At 44.8% G+C, this 21,752-nt stretch overlaps 1 long non-coding RNA gene across 1 annotated transcript in view; it reads left to right on the forward strand.

Annotated features, from left to right (window-relative positions):
- The first annotated feature begins 9,232 nt into the window (after positions 1-9,232).
- Positions 9,233-21,752, forward strand: part of LOC140690719 (uncharacterized) — a 47,972-nt gene continuing 35,452 nt past the window's right edge. Inside the window, exon 1 of the long non-coding RNA XR_012065994.1 lies at positions 9,233-9,401. This is a non-coding gene — a long non-coding RNA (uncharacterized lncRNA). The remainder of the gene's footprint in view (positions 9,402-21,752) is intronic.

A 21,752-nucleotide genomic window follows, 5' to 3' on the forward strand; every position in this document is an offset into this window, starting at 1 on the left:
TCACGGCAGAGTGGTTCCTTGTTGACCTGTCCGTTTCCTCTGTGACATCATAACCCATGAAAAGACCGGAGCATATTAACTTGGCTTTGTTAAAGTCAAAGAAACAGATCAAATATGGAGTCAGATTTGTTCTTTCCTATTTCAGTAGTACCATGGAGATGGCAGTTTGGGCAGCTTTTTGTAGTGTCCTGGAGGCTTTCTCTCTCAGCTTCTGGGCGCCTCTATTGAAAACCCTTCATTGTTGTCTGGCCTGCTGGTAATGCACACTGCCTGTTTTGCCCTGAAGATGTGTTCTGTTTATAAACTCATCTCTACTCCTTGGAAAACAACTCAAGAAAAACTCAGTTGGTTTTCCACCAGCCATGGGTAGGGGTGAGGTATACCATGTTATTATTTCATAAAATAATAGTAATAATAGTAATAGTAATAGTACTAGAAATAATAATAGTATAATAATAATAATAATTATTATAATTATTATTATTATAATAAAAGAAGTCTTAAAACAGGACTGAGCACATTGGAGAGACTCAATAAGTGCTTTCTGGCTTAAATCAAAAGTGATGACTTAGTGATTCCATGGCTGCTGTATTTGCTAAGCTAGTTACTCCTTTGCTCCATTACACATTATTTTAACTGAAAAAGAAATGCAAGCAAATGGTTAAAAAAAACTCAAACAGAGCACAAAAATACACAAGTGAAAGAAGTTTTCCCTCATCCTCTGTTCTTTCAGCCCTGTCTGGAGATGCCACTGTTTACTATCTTTTGGGTGCTTTTCCAGATATGCTTTGCACATTCCCACCTATGTATGTAAATTCCTTTAAAATTTTAGTTATTTTTAACTTAAAGTGATTTAAATCCTCAAGTGGCTTCTGCCCGGGTAATAGAACAGAACAAATCTGACTCCATATTAGATCTGTTCCTTTGAATTTAACCCTATGCTCTGTCTCCTAGGCTTCATCTTGCTTGTAAAAAATTGTTGCCTAGAGTCTGAAATACACAGGAGAGCTTATTCTGAAGCTCTGACCTTTAAGGATATTTAACACTTTTTCATTCATTAAAAGATAGCGAATTGCAGAATAGAAAATAACGTTTGTTTTGTTGGAGATTTACAGGGATCTGACCCACGCAGATAGCTGTAAGAACAAAGTTTTCTAACAAGAAGGAATTCCTACACTAAGAAGTTTGCAACAACCAAGCGCGTAGGAAAGGAGCCTGAATTGTGACTTGGGGAGATGGTTTTCCAGAACATTAGTTTACCAACTAGGTCTACAGAAACTTGCTATTCCAAGCCCCAACATCTGGTTTCCAAACTTATTGGCCTGTCCTGCACTGAGGAGAATGAATTTGGACTTGGTAACACTCCTATCTACCTAGAAAGCTGGGCACTGGAGCTGAGTGTTATGGAAACAGGCCAGCCAAGAAACAAGCACCAATCGGAGTGCTGGAGTACTCAGAATTATTATGCCGGCGGGCTCAGAGGGGCTTCTGCTCCGAAGTTCTGAGCACCTCCAAGACGTGCACATGAGGTTTTAAATACTTCAATACAAGTAAGGGTATATTAGCCAATAAGACTTAAAGAACAAAAAGCAAGGAATCAGTACACTGGAGCTTATCAATTTGTAATAGATCATGTTACTGACACTTGTTGAGCTTGGAATTACGAGTTAGGTTGTTAGCCCAATAAACTGACACTAAACTTCAGATTTACGAGATAGCCCAGCAGAACTTAGATCAGTAAACCGACACTTATCACACTTAGATTTGTGACTTAGCTTGTTAGCCCAGCTGGACTTTTCGTTCACATGAGGACAGCTCTCCCACCCCCAGGAAACCACTGTGAGCCCTTGATGTTTCCACTAGGGTGGGGTATGGTTTACCCAGGAGGGATGGGGACTATGCACCAACACTCAGGCAGTCTGCTCTGTCTGGGGCTCTGATCTTGTACCACACCACTCCCCCCAGCCCAACACCTGGGACAGTGGAGCTAAGGCAGTGATCCTTCCTGCCTGTTTCCCAGCGTGTAAAAGGGGAATATGTGCTCTTCCCAAGGAAGTTCTGAGCGACAACACCTGCGGGTGCTTGGTTCTCAGAGCAACAGAAAACCCAGCTCCGCATGGGGGCAACGGGTGTGATCCCCGTAGTGTTTCTACAGAAGCATCTGATGGAGGGCTGGATCAGGGAGGTAAAACATGAGCTGCGGGACTTGAATGGTTACAGAAGGGTACAGAGGTAGGTCTGCCATCTCAGGGTGCCCTAGAGGTAAAGCTTTTTCTCTCCAACTCCGCTACGACACTCCCCTATCCAGACCCATCCCTTCTCTGCTCTTCCTGTCCATCTGTATCCCTCCACTTTTCCCCTCTTCTCCACCCGCTCCCATCTTCTCCCTCCCTCGCTGTCCCACCTTCTCTCGCAGAATCCAGAGAGGATCCATGTCCCTCCTGCGCATGCGCTGTCGGTGCCTGGTGGTCCGCTGGTTCGAAGCTCCATGTCCGAGCCGGGGATTGGCCCCAAATGCTTCTCAACTCTGTCGCCCGTTAGGCCTTTGGTTCCTGTCTGGGGCCGGGGCTTCTGGCTGTGGAAGTGCAAGGTGGGGGGTTCCCGGGAAAGGGTTCAGGCGGCTTCGGGAGGGTGATCCGCCTTTCACAGCCCCCAAGGGCGCCAGTCAGCCCGTGTTCAGCTGAATTTCTCTGGCCAGACCCTTCTGACAGCACCACCTGCCCCGGCGCCCCAGCCACAGCTGTCCAGGTCCAGGTGTGCGCCTGCCACCTCTCACGCAGCCGGGATCCCCTCAGTCCACGGCTGGCGTCCCCTTCCCCTCTCCCGCCCGCGAGTCCTCTCCTCCCGGGCTTCCTCTCCTCGGCCGCCTGCCCGTCCCCACCAATGGGCGGGCTGTTTCCCGGGCGGGCGTGGTCTGCGGACCTGGACGGGAGCGGGCGGCTTATGCTGGTGCTGGGGCTGGCCTCCGAGCGGGGCTGCAGCCCGCACCCCCCCTTTCCCTCCCCCCTAGGGCTGCCCTCCTTTCCCTTTCACCCTCCCTCAGGACCAGCTCAGTGGCCTGTGTGCTGCTCCCCGGGCTGAGAGCCTCTGGCTGTAGCGCCCAGCTTCACCTGGTGGAGTCGGGAAAAGGGAGCATCAGTGCTGAGCAAGCTTCTGTCTCCTCCCTCAGTGTTTCTGCCGCAGGTAAGTACCTTGAACACTTTCAGGTGTTATGATGGCGGTTCTTGTTGATGTCACGTGTTTTTATAGTGAGAGGGATTAACAGTGGTGAAAGCAGGGCTTGGTTCTGTTAAAAATGAGCTGAAGGCATGAAGCTGTGATATCCTCCTTCCTTCCCTCTCCAAGGGTGAAACGTGTGACCGTCGATTTTAAAAAGATAGTTACAGTCCCTAACTAGCCCAGCCCAGCTAGTGTGTGTTAACAGGAACAGCATCACCAGAGGCCTTGGAGACCCAGGGATATTGCAGTCCTAAAGAACTCCTGGCACAGTTTGGTTTGTATTGGTTTTTTGTTTTTCTTAAATTGTGGGACAGACTAGTGGTATAAAAAGAAAAATATTTGTCAAGAAATATTTTTTCATATAACAGCGTTATTGTGATATAGTTCATACACCATGAATTCCATCCATTTAAATGGTAAAATTCAGCAGCTTTTAGCATATTCACAGTTGTGCAACCATTATTATTCCAGAACGTTTTTATCACTTCAGAAAGAGCAGTGGAAATGAATGACCTATCCACCCCTCCCCAGTGGTGGTTCTAAAGAAATTTCTTGGCTATTCCTGACCATAAATTCACTTGTTACATTCCAAGAAAAATCTGGTAGGAATTCTAATCAGAATTGCAATGAATCTGTCTATCAAAACAGGAAGAATTAACGTCTTTATGGCACAAACTTCTTCTACCCATGAATATATTTCGGACCCTATATTTTCCTCTGTCCAGAGCCTGGCCCATGGGAAGTCCTCACTACTTGTTGGGCTTGTGAATGATGAGATTCTATACATCGTTAGTTGCAGCTGTAGCCTTTCACAGAAGAGAAAAGAAACCTCAGTGAAACAAGTGACTCTCTGATGGTCAGAAAGAGTGACAGCCATTGCTGGAGTGATCCAGTGGACTTGGTGCTTGCAACCAGAATTCTCCACCACCTACAGCTAAGGGGATTAGAGTGTTCTTTTATTTTTTCTTAATGGCGTTGCTTTTATTTTTACTTATTTTTTCAATTATTTTTTATTTAAGTGTAGTCAATTTACAATGTTAGTTTCAGGTGTACAGCAGAGATTCAGTTATAAACATATGCATATGTATATATATATGTTTTAGATTGTTTTTAGTATAACTCATTACAAGAAATTGAATATAGTTCCCTGTGTTATATAGCAGGTCCTTGTCATTTATTTTATATTTACTAAGTTGTATCTGTTAATCCCTCCTTTCCTGCCTGCTAAATACAGTTTGCTTTCTATGTCCATGAGTCCATTTATAGGAGCACCATTTTTCCTAGTAATATATGCTCTTTGGCTGCTTTCAGTTTCAGTAATTCCATCTTATCTGTGGGCGCTTTTCTTCTGGTGGCCTTTGTGTGGTTTGCACACATGGTAATAGAGATCTTTATTTGGGAGAACTCCAGGTCTCGTGTAGTCCCTGGTACAGAATGCCCACTGAATTGATGATTGAACTGGGAAAAAAGCACAGTAAATGCTGGAATTTCCACTATGGTTGAGAATTCCAGGTTTCAATAACCTGTTTAGACAACCTTAATATTGGCTGCACCCATACTGGGTAATTTGGTGGAAATTCATGGTATGGTGGTGTAGAGACGGGGCCTTATATTCTTCTTCTCTTTCTATTTTCTAACACTCATTCTCCTGGGCCTTCCAGATCCTCCCCCAGAAGTGCCCAGGGCTGGCTTGGTGCTGCACTGAGGCAATATTTGTTAATAACGCCCTTTCCTCTTCTCCTCTGAGCCTCCATTTCTTTCTGTGCACAATGAGCGCTTAGACTAGATAAATACTTTTCAGTTTCTTTTAAAGCCATGTTTCCTTTGAGAAACAGAAAATGCAAATATCTCCTCTCAACCCAACCCTTTAGATTTTGGTATGTCCTCCAAGGAGTGACATAGCTCTTTGTGAAAAATTGATTTGATTTTGATTGCAGGTGACACAGAAAAGACTCTTCAGAGATTTATTGCAGGGAGAGGGCAGGAAAGAGGCAGTATGTGACACTTTCTAGTGTGAGCAACGGAGCAGGGACATGGATTTAAATACGGTGTCTGACGTGGCCTCTCTCTAATCTTGTAGAATGTGATAAACTTCTCTACCTCAGTTTCTTGATGTGTCAAGTTGGGGTGATAATATTTTAAGGCTTCTGTGAAACATTATACAAATAAGACATTTGTGTCTCGGTAGAAACAAGATCTGCTAGGGATTCAGGGATTTGTTTAAAAAAAATTCTTGTCCATAGCACTCTGTCTTTGTGTATTTAGACGTTCCTGGAGGGTGAGGGTGAGTCTAAAGTCCATTGTGGGACAGGTGGCCCATATTTCTCCGTGTCCCAGTTTACCCCCTACTCCCCAGTCCTCTTCCTCAGTCCAGGATGAAGTTCCCTTGTAGATTTACACAGAAGTCTTGTGGAAATGGCTTTTCATTTTATTGTTTCACCAAGAAGGGCTGCCATCATGATCTCTGTGGTCAGGTTTTGAAGGGCTGCCATCATGATATCTGGTAAGAATTCTATGCAATTTGGAGTTCCAATTTAATGAAAAGAAAAAAATTACAAATAGAAAATTAGAACAAGGGTGGTGACAGGGGCTCTTTTAAGTGGACACCATTAGCTTTGTTAGCTTCAGGTGCTGTGGCCTGTTGCCACGAGGACCCATCCTCTTGCTCTGAAGTTGGAGGGACTAGTGGGCTCAGTGGGAATGTTAACTGAGTGTATCTCATGGGCTGGGCATTGTCCTATTTGTACTGTGTGTTCCTTATTTGAGACAGTGAGCTCACCTAACCTCGATAACCTCTTTAAAATATTAGACTTTTAATTTTGAGATGTAATGTAGATTCCCATGTGGTAGTAAGAGATTATATGGAGAGGGCCTATGGACCCTTTGCCCAGTTTTCTTAATGGTTCCATCTTGCAGTGTTGGGGTACAATTCATTACTGACTCACTAAGAATTTGAGGTTTGTGTTATTGCCCTCATTTCTATCCACGATTAAATTGGGGCTTAGAGAAGCACACAGGCCTGCCCAGGTCACCCACATTGTTAGTGCAGAGTCTGGTGAACGTGGGCTTGGGATTTCCAGGAAGTATCATTATGATGGTCTTTGGCAGGGAGCAGCATTCACTTTGCTTGTTTATTCATTCATTCAAAAAACATTTATTGAGTAAATTCTGTGGGTCAGATGCTTTCTTAGGGTTATCTGATTCTTCAGCAGTACTGAGAACCAGGTAATGTTTATATTTTTTAAACTGAGAAAATTAGCTCTGAGAGGTTATAACTCCCCCAAAGGAAGAATAGCTCATAAAGGGGGGATAGTACATTTATACAGTCACCACTTTCTATGCAGGTGGTACCCTAGGCATTTTACATTTGCAAACATCCGTAATCCAGATATATTCTTGAAAGGCAAGGATTTTTTTTAATTGATATATAGTCAAGTTTACAATGTTGTGTCAATTGCAAGGTGTTTTTTGACTTTTGAATTAAAAAATACTTTTTCAGGAGGGAAATTATGTGTATTTATTTGTTTGATTTTTTAAAATGAGGTACTGGGGTTTGAACCCAGGACCTCGTACATGCTAAGCATGTGCTCCACCAATGAACAGTACCCTCTAACCCAAGGCAAGTTTTCTTATCCATTACTATGAAGCTAAGGGGTTCAAATAAATTGAATAGAATTCCAGATCTTTTGATCCTACTGTGGTCCTTTTCTTTATATTCTGCTGAAGGGGTTTGGGGAAAGCATATCCTTTGTTCATTTCTTTATTCAGCATTTTTGAGTAGTGACTTTATATCAGAGCCTTGCTAGGTGCTTGGAAATATAAAATAAGAAATGACACTTCTCTGCAGGGGCAGGAAGCCTAGACCAAAAACTGGGTAATGTGATCCGAGCTACAGTAGCCATGTGCAGACTCTGAGGACAAACTGTACCCCCGGATTTGCTTTGGCTTCTCTTGCCTTCTGTCTGGTACACACCAGGTCACCGCAACCCAGATGGGCCCATAGCACACAGCAGAGTATGTACCTCGATCTCCTCTCCTGTCTCGGCAGGGCCTGCAACATGAGCATCCCTGACTACGTGCAGTTTGCTGAGGACCACCAGACTCTTCCCGTTGTAGTCCAAACCATGGAGATCATCTCAGAGGAGAATTTCTTTTGCATCTATCAGCTACTCACCTCGGTGAGCCATATCAGCCCATGTGGCTCCCAGTGGACACTCTGTATCCACTACAGGCACCGCTATGTGCCCGAGAATGGGTGGAGCATCTTCCAGAAACACTGCAAGGTCGTGGGCCTTGTCACCATTACCGACTGTATCTCTGCCAAGGCCTTGGAGAAGCTCCACGTGCAGAGGAGCTGTATGGCACCTCGATAATGACTCTCAGCTCTTTGTCTTTGTACTGCATGTGGAGGAAGTCGAGCAGCTGCGCACCGACGTTGCCTTCAAATTTAGAGGACTGCAGGGTGGTGGAGAAGAGGATCGAGGACTTCACTGAGTCACTCTTCATCTTGCTCAAGTCCAAGTGGCTGGATGGTGGCCCCAAGAATTCTGGGGACAAGATCCCCCTCCCCTACATCCCGTTTGAGAAGGAGGACTTCATGGGAGTGGACACAGACAGCAGGTAAGTTTACCTGGAGACCAGTCCACCCTGGCTTTGTGCCGGATTGCTTCCCTACATCCAGAAAGGGATCAGCAAGGAAGAAGTCTGTCTTGTAGCCAAGGGGGGATGGAGATGCAGCCCGCCGGTTTACAGACATTTCAAAGTGAATCCGCCTTTGTTTCAGAGAGATCCTTTTAGGGTTAGTGTGGACACTTACTCCTGGTTTACAGCCATGACCATGGTGGGACCCCTGGGGTTGCTGTCCAATAAAGTAGCCAAAGCCACTGATGCTAGGAGCACTGGGGAGAAGGCTGGACTGAGCTGAGATGTGCTGTAGGTCAAATGCCCATCAGACACTGAGGCTTGTCTAGTAAAAGTATATAAACTATCTCTTTACTTCCTATATTGATTACATGTCAAAATGATAGTATTTTACATACAGTTGATTAAGTAAGATCTGTTCTTAAAATCAGTTTCTAGTATTTGTTTTTTGTTTGTTGGTTTGTTTCTTTGTTTACCATTTTAAACGTGGCAAATGGGAAACGTTATTTACATGGCTCTCATTTCATTTCTGTTGGGCAGCCTGTCCTGGGACAGTCTCATCCCTTTGCTTATAGATGAGATGCTGAACCCCGAGAGGTGGAACGAGGAGCTGGTTGAGCTGGGGCTGGAGCCGGTGTCTCCTGCCTCCCAGGCCCAGCACCTATTCTGCTCAGGCCCTCTCTTCTTGCCCGACAGCCTCCATGCCAAGTTAGGACATCAGAAACACCGCCGGGGACTTCCGAATGAACTCCTTATGCAGGGAAAGGCGTATCACGGTGTATGGGACAGAGCAGGGAAATGTTCATTCTCACTTTTTCCCTGTGATTAAGTCAACGGCCCCACATTGCCTCGGAAGTACAGACGAGCTCTTCTGGGCTGCCTACCCCCCCAACTTCAGCTCTGTTTCCCGGTGTATCTGTTGTGCTGTCCCTCAGGCAGAAGAGGGTGAGATGCCTTTTCCGAGACGTGGAAAACTTTGCTCGGGAGAGTGAGGGAAGCTGTGTTCCCCCGGCCTACGGCCTCTGTCCTTGAGTCTGGAGAGGGCTCATGGTGGTCCCACAGGTGATGGTCGGAGAACCTGGCACATGCTGCTGGGCCCGCTGTGAAGGAAGTGCTCTGTGACTCTTGAACTTAGCTAAGATCAGATCCTACTCTCTGGTTGTTGGTAAGTTGGAGGAGAAGATGCTAGAGAATTGATAAAAAGAATGTCTAGACCAGCCCTGTGAGTGAGAAGCACAGGGGACACGAGTCCCACCTGCGAGAGACAATGTAGCGGGCTCTGGATGAAATTTCTGTTCCTCCCAGACATACCTCTATGACTTAAGGAAGGGGAGAGGCATGCTGTAGCCATGATCTGTACTTGTCCTCTCAGGGTCCTGTGATCTACATGCCCGCACTCCCCATCTGCTTCTTAAGATGAGCTGGCATGTATAGGAGCCTGGGCACTGCTGAGGGCATAGCTGCCAGCACCGTGCTACACCAAGTCTGGCTCCGTTCACCTCTCCTGTCAACACCTGCTGAGGCCCCAGGCATTAGTCAAGGTAGGTGCATCGGTGCAACATAAGCAGGGAACACTTCTCCCCCTGGACAGACTGGTGAGTGAGCAGTGGAAGTCTGGAGCCCTGCCCCAGCCCCCACGCCAGTGCCTCCTCTTTTGTCATAGGAGGCACTGGTGATATTTTTGCTCAACAAATGCTTGTCTCTGAGTCTGCAGCCCCACCAGAGAATGCCAGATTGTTTTTGTCTTTTGAAGTCTGCCCTTGGGACTAGGCGGAGTATCCGGATGTGTAATTAGCCCACAGTGGTTGACACTGTCCCCATTGTTTACCCAGAACCTCGTGTACCAGGCATGGCTCCCAGTATCGAAATACAGCAGCGCATTAAACCTCCCTCCTTTTGGGTCTGTCTATTCTGGTACCATAAGGGCTCAGCCAGCTTCTGAACGTCAGTGAGGTAACGCGGCCAGTGAGCTCGGGTCAAGCACATTCTCCTCCAGTCACTTTTACCCCATTGTTGCTTTTAGTATTCCACAGTCATTAATTATTTAAACAATTCTTTGGTACAGGAGCAGAGCCTAATTCTCTCCTGCTACTCTTGGTGGAAGTGAGTAAAACGGTCCAGACTGAAATGCGACCACAATTTGTAGCTCAAAAGCTGCCTTGAAGTTTGTAGGTGGAATTTTGGTTAGGGGCGCTGACCACGTTGGGGTCCCCCAGCAGCGCCACTCCCCTCAGGTCCCTGCTTTCCCTGGAGCAGGGGGTGAGGGTGGGTCTCACCATCCCCTCGTCCCTGGCCTCACACACTCACGTAAATTCTTGTACATGCTGTCAAAATCATTTTTGTTCTTGTGTGTTTCTAATTTTTTCTTGTTCCTCTTTTCCTTTTTCTTTATTCCTTTTTCAATTGTACTGCCCAGTGAGCATGTTGTTGCTTCTGAAAATGTGGGCTGTGCACACCCTGCATTGGAAATAGCCAGATTGCCCTCCATACTGTCTCCATCGCTTTCAAAAGCAAAATCTTAATATCTGTCTTGATCCATGTATTATCCTAGTCATTTTGTATTTTCTAATGTTTTGGAATATTTGCTTTGTTAGCACATTACCCACTGGTGTTAGATACCTGTTAAAATCCTTGCTTTGAGGGACCTGTTTGGTCCTCCTTTTATTTGGTGACAAATGCGCCCTTATTAAATTTGTTTGATTGTTTTGAAGAAGTAAGATGCGAATTGATTTAGTCGGCTGCTCAGGGATTCTTTTCATGGAGTATTTAAACTTGTAAGATCAAACTCTGCAGCATATTGCTCGATTCCTGCTTTTACACAAACGTGCTCAGCACGCGGTTCCTGGCTGTTGCTGTGTGACGTGCGTGACGGCGCTTCCTGGCTGGCGGTCACTGGTGAGGAAGTGGCCGCCACGGAGGTGACAGCTGCAGGGGACGCTGTTGGAGGAAGCGGTCACCGTTTGGTTCTTTAATTTTTTTTTTTTGCATTCAACTTCCCCGTGCCATTTACTTTACTTTGCCTTCATAAAGGGGCAGAATTGGGTCTAAAATCCATGACACTATTTGTTCCCTTTACGAGGCTGGTTTTTCTGGGTATCAGGACAACATGACCTTCTCCTAAGTAGCTGGCTCACCTGGATCTGTTGGACACAGGGACAGCTAAAAGGGCCGTAGCTTCCTCTCTGCTCCAGCCAGTGGGCATTCAGAGCTGGGTCTGTGGTTTTCCTCAGCAGCCGTGCAGACCTCCCTGCCCCGGCCTTTACTTTTAACCCATGTTGGCAGTAAAGAGTTGAATCCGTTTCTGTTGCAGCTGACATCCACCACTGACAGCCGTGTCGTTAGTTTGTGGTAGTCAGTCTCCAACACCCCAGACAACCGTGAAGGAAGATGATTTGGCCGACCTAGGACCCTGGATTCTCACCCTCACCATGGTTCATCTCACCCGGTGGAAGGGTTTGGCCACCACCATCATGCTGACCATGAGGCCTTGTTTCTCCTTTCATGCTCTGGTCCAAATGTGGACACTTCATTTTTCACTGAATTTGTCTCGCTTGAGACAGGCCAGAATATCTGAATGAGTCCATCACATTCTGGTTGGGGAACAGAACAGAAGTAAGTGTCGCAAGTAGACGGAGTCTAGGCTGTCCGGGTTGGCAAATGCAGGCTGGGATCTGTGATGGCCGGGCTGTACACTGGACACAGGTCTTTCCCGTGGCTCCCGAGAGCCCAGGAGTTGGAGTGATAACAGCCTTGCGTGGGTTCCCCCATCCTCATCTGCTCATTGGCAAGTGTGTCTGCTAATTAGGAGCTCCCCCAGACCTCGGGCCCTTCAAAGCTCAGACCACGGGAAAATCTTGAGTCCCTTCTCCTGGGCCTCCTGTGTGAGAATCCAGTGCCTTCTGAGGTGACCAGAGGTAGGAGATGCCTCCCCCTCCAGGGAGCACCCTACGGCGGACTGTTAGTGAACCATGCTGTGAGCTTGTGTGTTTCCGGCCATGGTCCCTGCAAAACCACACTTGAGATCAGCTTATTGGCAAAAATAACAGGACTGATTCCAGGGCAGGGCCGGGGGGAGGGAACAGTGGAAATTGAATGTGACCTGAGACAACTAGGTGGGTGCTGAGGCTGTTACTAAAATGGGGAGTCTGGGAGGTACCTGCCAGGAATCGAATTCCAGAGTAAATGGTGGACATGAGGCATTTTTAAGATGCCATTTTCATCCAAGTTAGGACTTCAAAGAGGCACTCGGCTCTATGAGACTGGGGCTCAGGTGAAGGAGCTGGACTAGAGATACAAGTTGGGAGTCGTCATTCTTAGCTGGTGTTCACAGCCTTGCATGTGAATTAGATCATCTCGAGAGCTGCAGACTGAGGCTGAGGGAGGGGAGGGCTGTTCCTTGGTTGGAGGAAAGCCCAGACCATGCAGCTTTGGTGTGTCAGCCAGCGGCGTTTGTCATTTTCAGAGCAATCCCATTTATCCTTAAGGGGCCTGGGGGTCAGCAGGGCCAGCCAGAAAGAAATCCAAAGGGAGAGTCTTGGCCACGTGTGCATCTTAGGAAGGTGCAGAGGCTGCAGGATACGGAAGGTTAGAATCCTCAGAAGCTGGAGTTGGAGTGGGGAGAAGGTATTCACAGTCACCTGGGAGGGAGGGAGGCCTAGGGAGTCCCCACCCTACCGGACTCGCTTTCCCATGAACAGGAGGCAGTCAGACAGAGGATCTGAGGTAAGAAGGATGGGCACTGGGAGGGGAGCCAACCTGGAGAATGGTGCTTGGAAAGTTCTGGAATAGTCTCCCTGAAAAATAGAGTTAAAAATACACAGACTCTTAAGAATATTGTTAGTGACTTGGGAGGAGGTAGTTGTTTTTCTGGCCTCCTAAGTGTAAGTCATGTATCCAGGGATACACAGAAGATACGGGCAGTCTGTTCCGGGGGCTTGATCCTTACCAGGGGGATCAGTGCAAGTTTAAAGGGGCAGAAGGGCAGCGGAGGGAAACTAGCCAGGCCCCGTGTCAGGTAGCAGTCGGCCGCCCTACTTGCGTGTTTCATTCACATCCATGACTCCCAGGTGGGCGCTGACAGCCCCCTTTTGGGGATTGGGAAGCCTTCTCAGAGGGGTTAAGGAATTGGTTTGTTTAGCGGTTGATAAATGCTGTAGCAGGATTCAAGCAGAGCCTTGTCAGACTTCAAGGGCATGTTCTCTCTACTGTTTCCAGTACTTCCCTGTTATACCTGGAATGGTGAAGTGGGTCAGTTTTGGAGCCTTTCAGAAAAAGTATGATTTAAGTGCCTCAGGACTGTTTCACAAAGCTCAGCGTTCTTTGATGGTTCTGAAGCATGCAGTGCTTTTCGCCCCACAGAGGTAACGTCTAACTCCATTGTCGATGATGTGGTTGCAAATGATATACAGGTGTAAAACCACACTTCGCAGCTTCTAAAGGGAAACTCTCCAATTCTCCCTTGGTCGGCTTTCTTCCACGGGGTGTAACTGTGCTGCAGCATAGGCCTGAGCTTCCGTATGGAGTGAGGATTTAATATCCGATGTTAGCATAAAATGGTCAGATGAAGAAAACCGACATTGACAATTTATTTTTGGGTTTCATTAGTCAAGATATACTATCAGTTAATGGCCCATATAGCAAATGAAATTCAGTATAGGACATTGCATTTCTTCCTTTCTATTTAGAGTTCTCTTACCGAATAAGGTTGCCTGCTTTGGAACATCAGTTTCACCACCACGGCACCTATCAGTGTGTTGGTGTGATTGCATTTACAGAGTGAATCTAATCTGGTCTTCCTCAGCCCCAAACACTCCAGTGCAGAATCACGGGCTGTAGCCATCTGTTAGTCACGCAAATACTTCTAAAATTATATGATGCCAGAAAAGAAAGAAGAGAGAGAGAGAGAGATTGCCTTTATCAAAGTTCCTTTCAGTTCTAACTGCAAACTGTTGTTGAGCAGCTCTTGTTTCCTTTGGATATGAATATATACATTTCTTTGCATGTAACCTAGGTTTTGGACTAGAACACCAAGTTCTTGCTGTCCCCAAGCCACAAAAATAGTAGCCAAATTGCACACATGTGAAATAGTTTATACTTTTTTCTGAGAAAGTATCCTTGAATTTGGGACTTGGACTGTGATTTCTGCTTTTTGCTTCCCTCAACTGTCTTGTAATCTCTCACTCCTTCCCACGTGGTTCCCAAGTGTTCGTGGTCTCAAAGGAGCGGGCAAACACCCAGTTGGTCACCATGTACTGCTGCTATAGATAGAGACCAGACAAGACCTAAAGGACATTATCGGAGAGGAATTCCTGGAAGAAATGGGCTCTACATTCAGTTGTGAGGACAGAGTAAGAGTCAGCCAGGAGAAGGAGTCAAGAATGTGTCTCAGATCGCAGGTGCAGCCCGGGCAGAGGCCTGGAGGCTTTTGGCGTGGGCACCTGTGGAGAGTGCCCTGTGCGGTCCAGGGTGGAGGGAGCCCCTGCTGGGGAGGACACTGGAGAGAGTCCGGGATGTAGGGCTTCGGGATGTAGGGCTTTGGAAGAAGTTGAGTTTTACTAGAACTGACACAGTAGGCAGTGAAGGGTGTCAACAGAAGTGACCCTCAGGAAAGGTACTTCTGGTTTTGCTTCTGATATTCTACAGACCGAAGGATCAGGACGGGCGAGAGCAGGTATGTCTGTCCCTTTGAGACCCAACCGGTCATTCATTTATACATTACACGTGCACTTCTGTGAGTCTAGGGGAGAGAGCGTGTAGCCACATTAGTAAGCAAAATGTATTTGCTTCTTGAGAGCCTAGCATTGTCAGAAGTTGACTTAGCCTAGAATGTTCTAGGAAGAGAGGAACAAATTGTGGAGGTTGGAGGGAGGGAAGGCTTCCTTGGGAAACAGTCAAAATGAGACTGGAGCAAGTGGGAAGTAGGAGCAGGTCAGGGGCCCCTGTGGTCACTGGGGACCTGTGTACTTAGGTGAGGATGGGCGAGCAGGGTCTGGGGTGGGGCTAGAACTCTACCAGGGAGCCTCTGAACTGTTTGAACTGGGGTTGATGTAATCAAATTTGTGATTTGGGAAGGCTGCCATGGCTCTCTGTGTTTGTATAGCGGGGAAGAGGGGGTGGGTGCCACCAACTGGGGGATCATTAGAAGACCATTCACAGGCTGGGATATGGGCATCGGGGCTACTTGGGGACGGCAGGGGCAGTGTGGATGCTGGCTTTCCTTATTGGGGGACTTGTTAGCGGGCCGACCTAGAGGCATTTTGTGGCTGAAAGAAAACTGATGGAGGCCGCCAGGTGGATTTTCCTCTTCTCTCCTTCCCTGCCTAGTGTGATGATCTTAGCTCAGCCAACATTTGGAACAAAAGAGCTAATTTCCAGGGTTGCCCAGGACTTTGTAGAGCTCGTTCGAGTGAGATCTGATCGGATTTAGGTTTGTGTTCAGATCTGGATGTTCACTTAGCTAGAAACGTCCTGTCATTTTGATTTCCTTAGGGGTTTTTTACTTCATAAAGATTGCTTTCTTGGTGAGAGGAAATTTAATACAGCTGTTGTCTTTTTCAAAAAAATCATATCATATAAGAACTTTAATATTCAAAAGAATAGAAATACATAAAATATTTAAGGAAGACTTTGGTGTAGTTTCTTTGCTTTCTGAGCTAATGTGGAGTTATAGCCTTTGCATTACTTAATAGCACATCCTTGTCAGTATTTAAAGAGCTGATAGTGGGCGCCCCAGGCCCCACCTCTCAAAGAATCGTTAAAGTTTTCTCTGAAATAGTGAGGTCATGAAGGTCTTGTTTTCAGAAATCAAACGGTTTATAATACGCAGCATAGCCACATTTATAAAATAATAATTAGTTCAAAATTAAGAAAGTGGAGGATAATTGATTTTTTTAAAGCCTATACATAAACTTTCTTGTGCTAATGTTGCAACTGGAAATTTTGAAAAGAAAAATCCTACTGCAATATCATCTATGTGGAATACATATATGAGTTTTACGCTTGAAAAGTAACTGCGCAGTGGTTTTCAAAGTCAGGAGCATTCCAGCTCAGATACTGGCAGTGATGGTTGCTGGTTTTCAATGAAAGAGCCTAAATTTGCCTTCTTAGCTTTTTTATTTTTGTATTGAGAAGGTTGATTAGTGCTTTGCGAGCATGATTTTGGGGCAAATTGAGGGCAGATGTCGTGTAAAAACAGTGAGATATTTCCATGCATTTTATTTTCTGGACATCACCAGGGCACATGTGGGGTTTGTGCCTGCAGGCTGGAATGCTGCAGGACTCCCTAATCCATCACCATTATGTCCTGGAGCTGCTCAGGTCATTGAATGCTTTTCTGTTGCTTGGAGGAAAGGTGGTCTGATGGAGATGATCAGATGTGCAGTTAAAGTGCTATTACTTGAAATAAGAGTAACCTAGAAACATTGCTCTAACAATACAGGATGAGGGAGGAGAATTGTCTGAGCTACTTGCAGTGGGGAGTCTTCTCATGTTTCTCCCACACCGTGACTCCTGCCAATATCCGCCACAGTCCTGCACGGTAGTCCTGCCGAAGCAAGCAAGCACTTTGCTCAGAAACGCACTGAATTTCCTTGTGCCTCTGTTTGTTGGCTTTTTTTTGAAAGCACATTTTGCCCTTTGCTTAAATGCCATCCATGCTAGTCAACTCTTACACTCATTTTTCTGGAACTCGTCCATAAATAGCTGCTGAATGGATGAACAGAATGTAGTATCTCCATGTAGTGGAAGATTATTCACACGTAAGAGTGAATAAAAAAGAAAAAAAAAAGAGGAAAATGAAAAAGGCCACCTGTTTTTGGAAGTCCACCCTGACTGTTCAACCCACACTTTTCCCTTTGAAACCCAATCACTTATGCTCCACTCTACTCTTTTTGATAGTGCTTACCACCTTCTAATAATCTTTAACGTTTTCAAAAAAAAAGAAAGAGATGCTGATACCACTTCAAAATATACAAGCCTTGATAACAGCTTGTTAATTGAAAGGAAGCAGACACAAACGGTCAAATATTGTTGATTTCAGTGATCTGAAATGCCCAGAAAAGGCACATGCAGAGGCAGAGAGCAGGTGATGGCTGGAAGGGGCTGGTTGGAGGGGGATTAGGGAGTGACTGCTAGTGATAGGCGGATTCTTTAGGGGTGATGAAGTGTTCTGGAAATAGAAGGTGATGGGTGCTACACAACCGTGAGTTTGCAGAAGACTGCTGAGCGCTGTGTCTGGGAGTGCCTGTTGTTGGGGCATCTTTATTTTGTTCTCATCCTGCAATGTGAAAAGCCATCTTCTGCTGTGGCTGTTCTACTCCTGTGAGTGGTGAGGGTCAGAGACTTTGCAGAGTCATGTTTCTTTTTTCCCCCTGGGTGAGTGTAGGCAAAAAAAGATTTAAGCCTAAGAAAGTGCTCCATCTGCAGAAATGTCTTTTTGTTTTGCATGGTGTAAAAACCTTGAGAGCTTTTAATCGCTGAGGCCAGTCTGTGGGAGGAAATAGCCCGTGAAGCCTGTTTGAGCCCGGGAAGCACCGTGCATCTCTCCCAGACACGGGTGGGGATTTCACCCCCGTTCAGGCAGTGAAGGGCCCAGACCCGTGAGCAGACTTGACAATCGTGAATATTTACGTGTATCCGCTGCTTCATCTTGGATATTAATTTCAAGCTGAGTCAGTTTGTGGCGGCAGCCTCATCCTACATCAGGAATTTATAGTATCTGCTCTTTGAGGTGAAGACCTGACAGACTTGATTATTTAACAGTCTGCCTTGAATTGATATCTCAGATTCCTTTGTCAAAAGCAAAACAGCAGAAATACAGACGTCCTTTAATGCCAATGTGACCTGGAACGGGATTAGCCTCTGTGCCTCAGTCGCCTTATCTGTGAGTGGGTAAGATGATAACAGTGCTTCCCTCAGAGGAGCTGGTGAGGGGAGAGTCAGAAGCACAAATGGAGGACTTACACGAGGTGCTCATGAATGACCTAGTTTAGTGCTGTCAGTCTGGTGAGGCCTCAGGGGCAGAGATGTCAGAACAGAGCAGTCCTAGCCGGAGCTCGGTCCGTGATGGCAGCTGTTATGATCAGTATCACCACTGTTGATTATCAGGTAGTTTATGACTTGGTAATATGAATTCATGAATAATGTTAAAGAACTAGATATCTCAGATCCAGTTTACATAGTCCTCAAAATTTCCTCTGAGAAATAGATGGTATCTTCCCCATCTTAAATCTGAGATGAGTCTCTAAAAAAGTCTGTATTCCTCCATCTTTTTGCTTTAATTCCCCATTTCTTAAAAAACAAAGTTTTAAATGGAGTTACTGGGGACTGAACTGAGTGCCTCATGCATGCTAAGCACATACTCTCCCACATGAGGTATAACCTCCTCCCTGATTTTTTTTTAATTTACTTTCTTAATTTACGGAGTTTAGAGGCCTCTAATTCTTTTTCTGGAGACTTGTCCATGAACCTGTAAATCTATAATTAATGGACAAAATTTGGTTTATTAAAAAAATCAATAGAATATTGTGCAATCCATCCAAAAAGAAATGCTCATTGACTTAAAATGTTTCTCCTTTAAGGTGATTTCTCCTTTGTGGTCTAGCTTAATTTATTAACAGGCATCCTCATTATCATAATGACCAAACTCGCTGTGAGTGGACACCTACCTAAGGCTAAAATGCTTTCCTCATGTTTTAGTTCATAGCAGGTGTTTGATTTTAGGTATCAGTGTCTCCTTTTTTGCAGCTGAGGGATTGAGAGATGGAGCAGCTTGTCCCAAATTACACGCAGCAGGCTGTGGCTAGCTCGGTGCTGGAACCCAGGCTGCACAGGATGCTTTCTTAATTGCTCCTCTAATCAGCCTCCCGTTAAGTGGTTACCCGAACACCTGTGACTCCATAAATGGCCGAGTTTAGTGATCTCAGCTTGATGATGCCTTCAAAGGAGAGACACCATTGAGAAGGTGAGACAGAGTGGCAGAAATTACAATTGTTTATTTTCACAAATTTATAATTCTCAGGTAATTACTTAAAAAGTTAATTTTATACTTTAGTGCTCTGTAAGCACTAAAAACATAACATTAAAAATAATTATAGTGCAAAAGAGAAGTGGGCTCTGAAAGTCCAACCACTGCTATTGATGTTACTTGTTTTTCTCTAGTGGCCCTTATTGACAGAAATACTTACAAAGACTGAATTGGTTTTATGTAGTCTTAATATGGAAGAAAAGATTGTCAGTGAATATTGTAAGTAAAGTCTTTACTCTTTTCTTTCCTGTTGATGAATATGTAAGTTGTTTTCATGGCTTAAGTACATTTCCTCATTTGTGAAATTTTAGTAATATTGTTTAAATTGTCTGACTGTGAGAGTTAGACGCCTTGTATACAAAGAACACAAGAGGTGCTTAATAAAAGTGCTGTCACAATGACAGATATTTTAGATTGATCAACTCTGAATACTAAAGAGTGTCGCTTATTTCTGATGCATATTTAATATGTATATGTATGATATATTTGAATATGGTTTAAAGTAACAAGGATTCATTTTTTTTTTTGGTGTAGTATGAAGTTTTAATGAAATCTGTATCATTCTAGTGAGACAGGGACTATTTAAATTGCCTTAATCAGATGACCTTGAAGATTATTTACACAGAATATGTATTGTTACCAATCAGAATTTATGTTGCCGTGTAACCATCCACTCAGATATTTAAATTCGTGGGATTCTGACCAGATCAATTAAGTTTAGTAAAATCCACATTGATCATTTTCAGGGAATAAGCTCCTCTCTTTTGTGATTAAAGAAAATTTTGATTTTTTTCACTCTTAACAGGTTTAAAATATCAAAACATTGATTTGACACATTACTTTTTTAATAGAGAGAATAAAGCTCATGCTGTTTTATTATGTAAATAAATATTTTTGTATGTCGACAAACTTGTATGATATCCTGGATCTTTGAGAAGTATTTTGCAAGATATTAGATAACCTACTGTTGGAAAAATACAAACGTGACTTTTATGAACATAGGTGTAGTACAGATCTGTTGGTTTTTGCTACAGTGCAAGACATGAGGCCTAGGATGCCTTTGCTGCCGATTGCCAGGAGGACACATTCCATGTCTCAGTTTCCCCTCCTGTAAAATGAAGTGGCTGAACTGGATTCTTTCCTCTTCTAAGATGAGTTTCCATGAGCCTATGTCTTCTGTTTATATTCAGGAGTATTAGCAGTATCAAATTAAATACTGAATATCCCTCCCTTCCCCCGAATCAAAGTGCAGTATATGCTACATAAGCTTTTAGTTATCTGATTCTCCTTTCTGATCCTACAGGCAATTTTTGTGTTGCATCTTTCCCGGCAACCTGGAAGGTCATTTTAGCCATAGGTGGCACTGTTGCACCTTCTTACAGTCTTAACATTCCTGTTTGTAAAAGAAGGCTTAAATAACTTTATTTTATTTTGATTCCTTTACTTAATGCTTCAGAAGAGCCCAATGTCTTTTATGTGTGTCTACCTGGAAAAGTTATTCTGCTTATATCTTAGATTTATTCTGTCATCTCACTGTGAACATTTCAGACTTGCTGCGCAAGCAATGGGAAAATCGGGCTTTTCTTCTAGTGTTAGAAACCAGTGAGCCGGGATTTTATAAAACAGCTAGAAGCGGCATCTGGACGACCCTAAAGGTGAAAAGTGTATTGAGTTCCCTGAGTTTTGACCCCGCCGCTGTGTGTTAATTGGTGGTAGGAGATTTGGTACATATACAAAGGGGTGTAGTTTTTTGACTTGGGTTTGGTTGCACGTGCTGCCACTGAGCCACGTGAGCCTGAGACAGTTCGTTTTGAGTTTTTCCCTCGTCTGTGAGATGGGGACATTCATATATGAATTGTAGAATTGTGAGAATTAGAAATTATGTGCAGTGTTTACCACAGTGAGTATGTCAAGAGGGCTCTTAAACTTTAGCTGCTGTTTTGTGTGAAGCCATCATTTGGGAGTCTTTGGCAATTACTAAGAAACAGGAAAATAAGAAGAGCTGTTTTTATGATGAAAGATATTTGAGGAGGTTCCATAGTTCCTATACCCATAATTTAGCATCAGCAGAGTCAGGACAGTTACACAGTCGCCCTGAACCAATGTTAAGCCACAGAATTATTTGTTGCTTCATATATTTTGGGGCTTAAGGAGATCCAATACTTATACACATGTTGTCTCCAGCAGCCAACTGAGAGATGACACAAAAGAGTAGACAGGCGATAAATGTCTTCTTTGTTACTGATGAAGCCACGTTCTTCATGAACTTCAAGGCTGTGGGAAAATGCGTGTCATGATACTGTGTCCCAGAAATACAGACTCACCCTGTCCCATGTAGCTCTGGGCCACAGCGAGCCTTCCCTTGAGAGAACCTGCCCCTTCATGCACAGGGCTTTCCTGCCATGGAGCTGAGCATCCCAGGTGCTTCCCAATGGTGACCAACACTGGAGTGAAAGGAAGGGTTTCACATGCCCCGCTTGTCTCCCCGGACTCACACCTCACTCTGTTAGTGTGATGAGTGCTACCTGTGGGCCAGGGGCCAGGGGTGTGAAGGGAGAAGCACTCTCCATGGCCCAAAAGAGTGGTTAGGAGGCATCCCCTCCCTCAGTTTAAACAGGTGGTGGGATGGAACATAAGGGTACTCCCCAATTGTTTATAAAAGGAGAAATAAGGATGTTCTTTGGGACTTAGGCTAGCCAGGAAACACAAAAGATGATTAGAGGGGAGACTTGTAAATCACTTTGATATTAAGTTGACATTTGTTGAACACCCAAAATGTGCTACATTCTTTTCTGAGCATTTTACAGAAATGAATCCTTCAATCTTCTCAACAAGCGAGTAAGGAAGGTTTGATTGTTATCCCAGTTTT

This window comes from Vicugna pacos, chromosome 31, assembly GCF_048564905.1.
Source record: "Vicugna pacos chromosome 31, VicPac4, whole genome shotgun sequence".
Lineage (NCBI taxonomy): Eukaryota > Metazoa > Chordata > Mammalia > Artiodactyla > Camelidae > Vicugna > Vicugna pacos.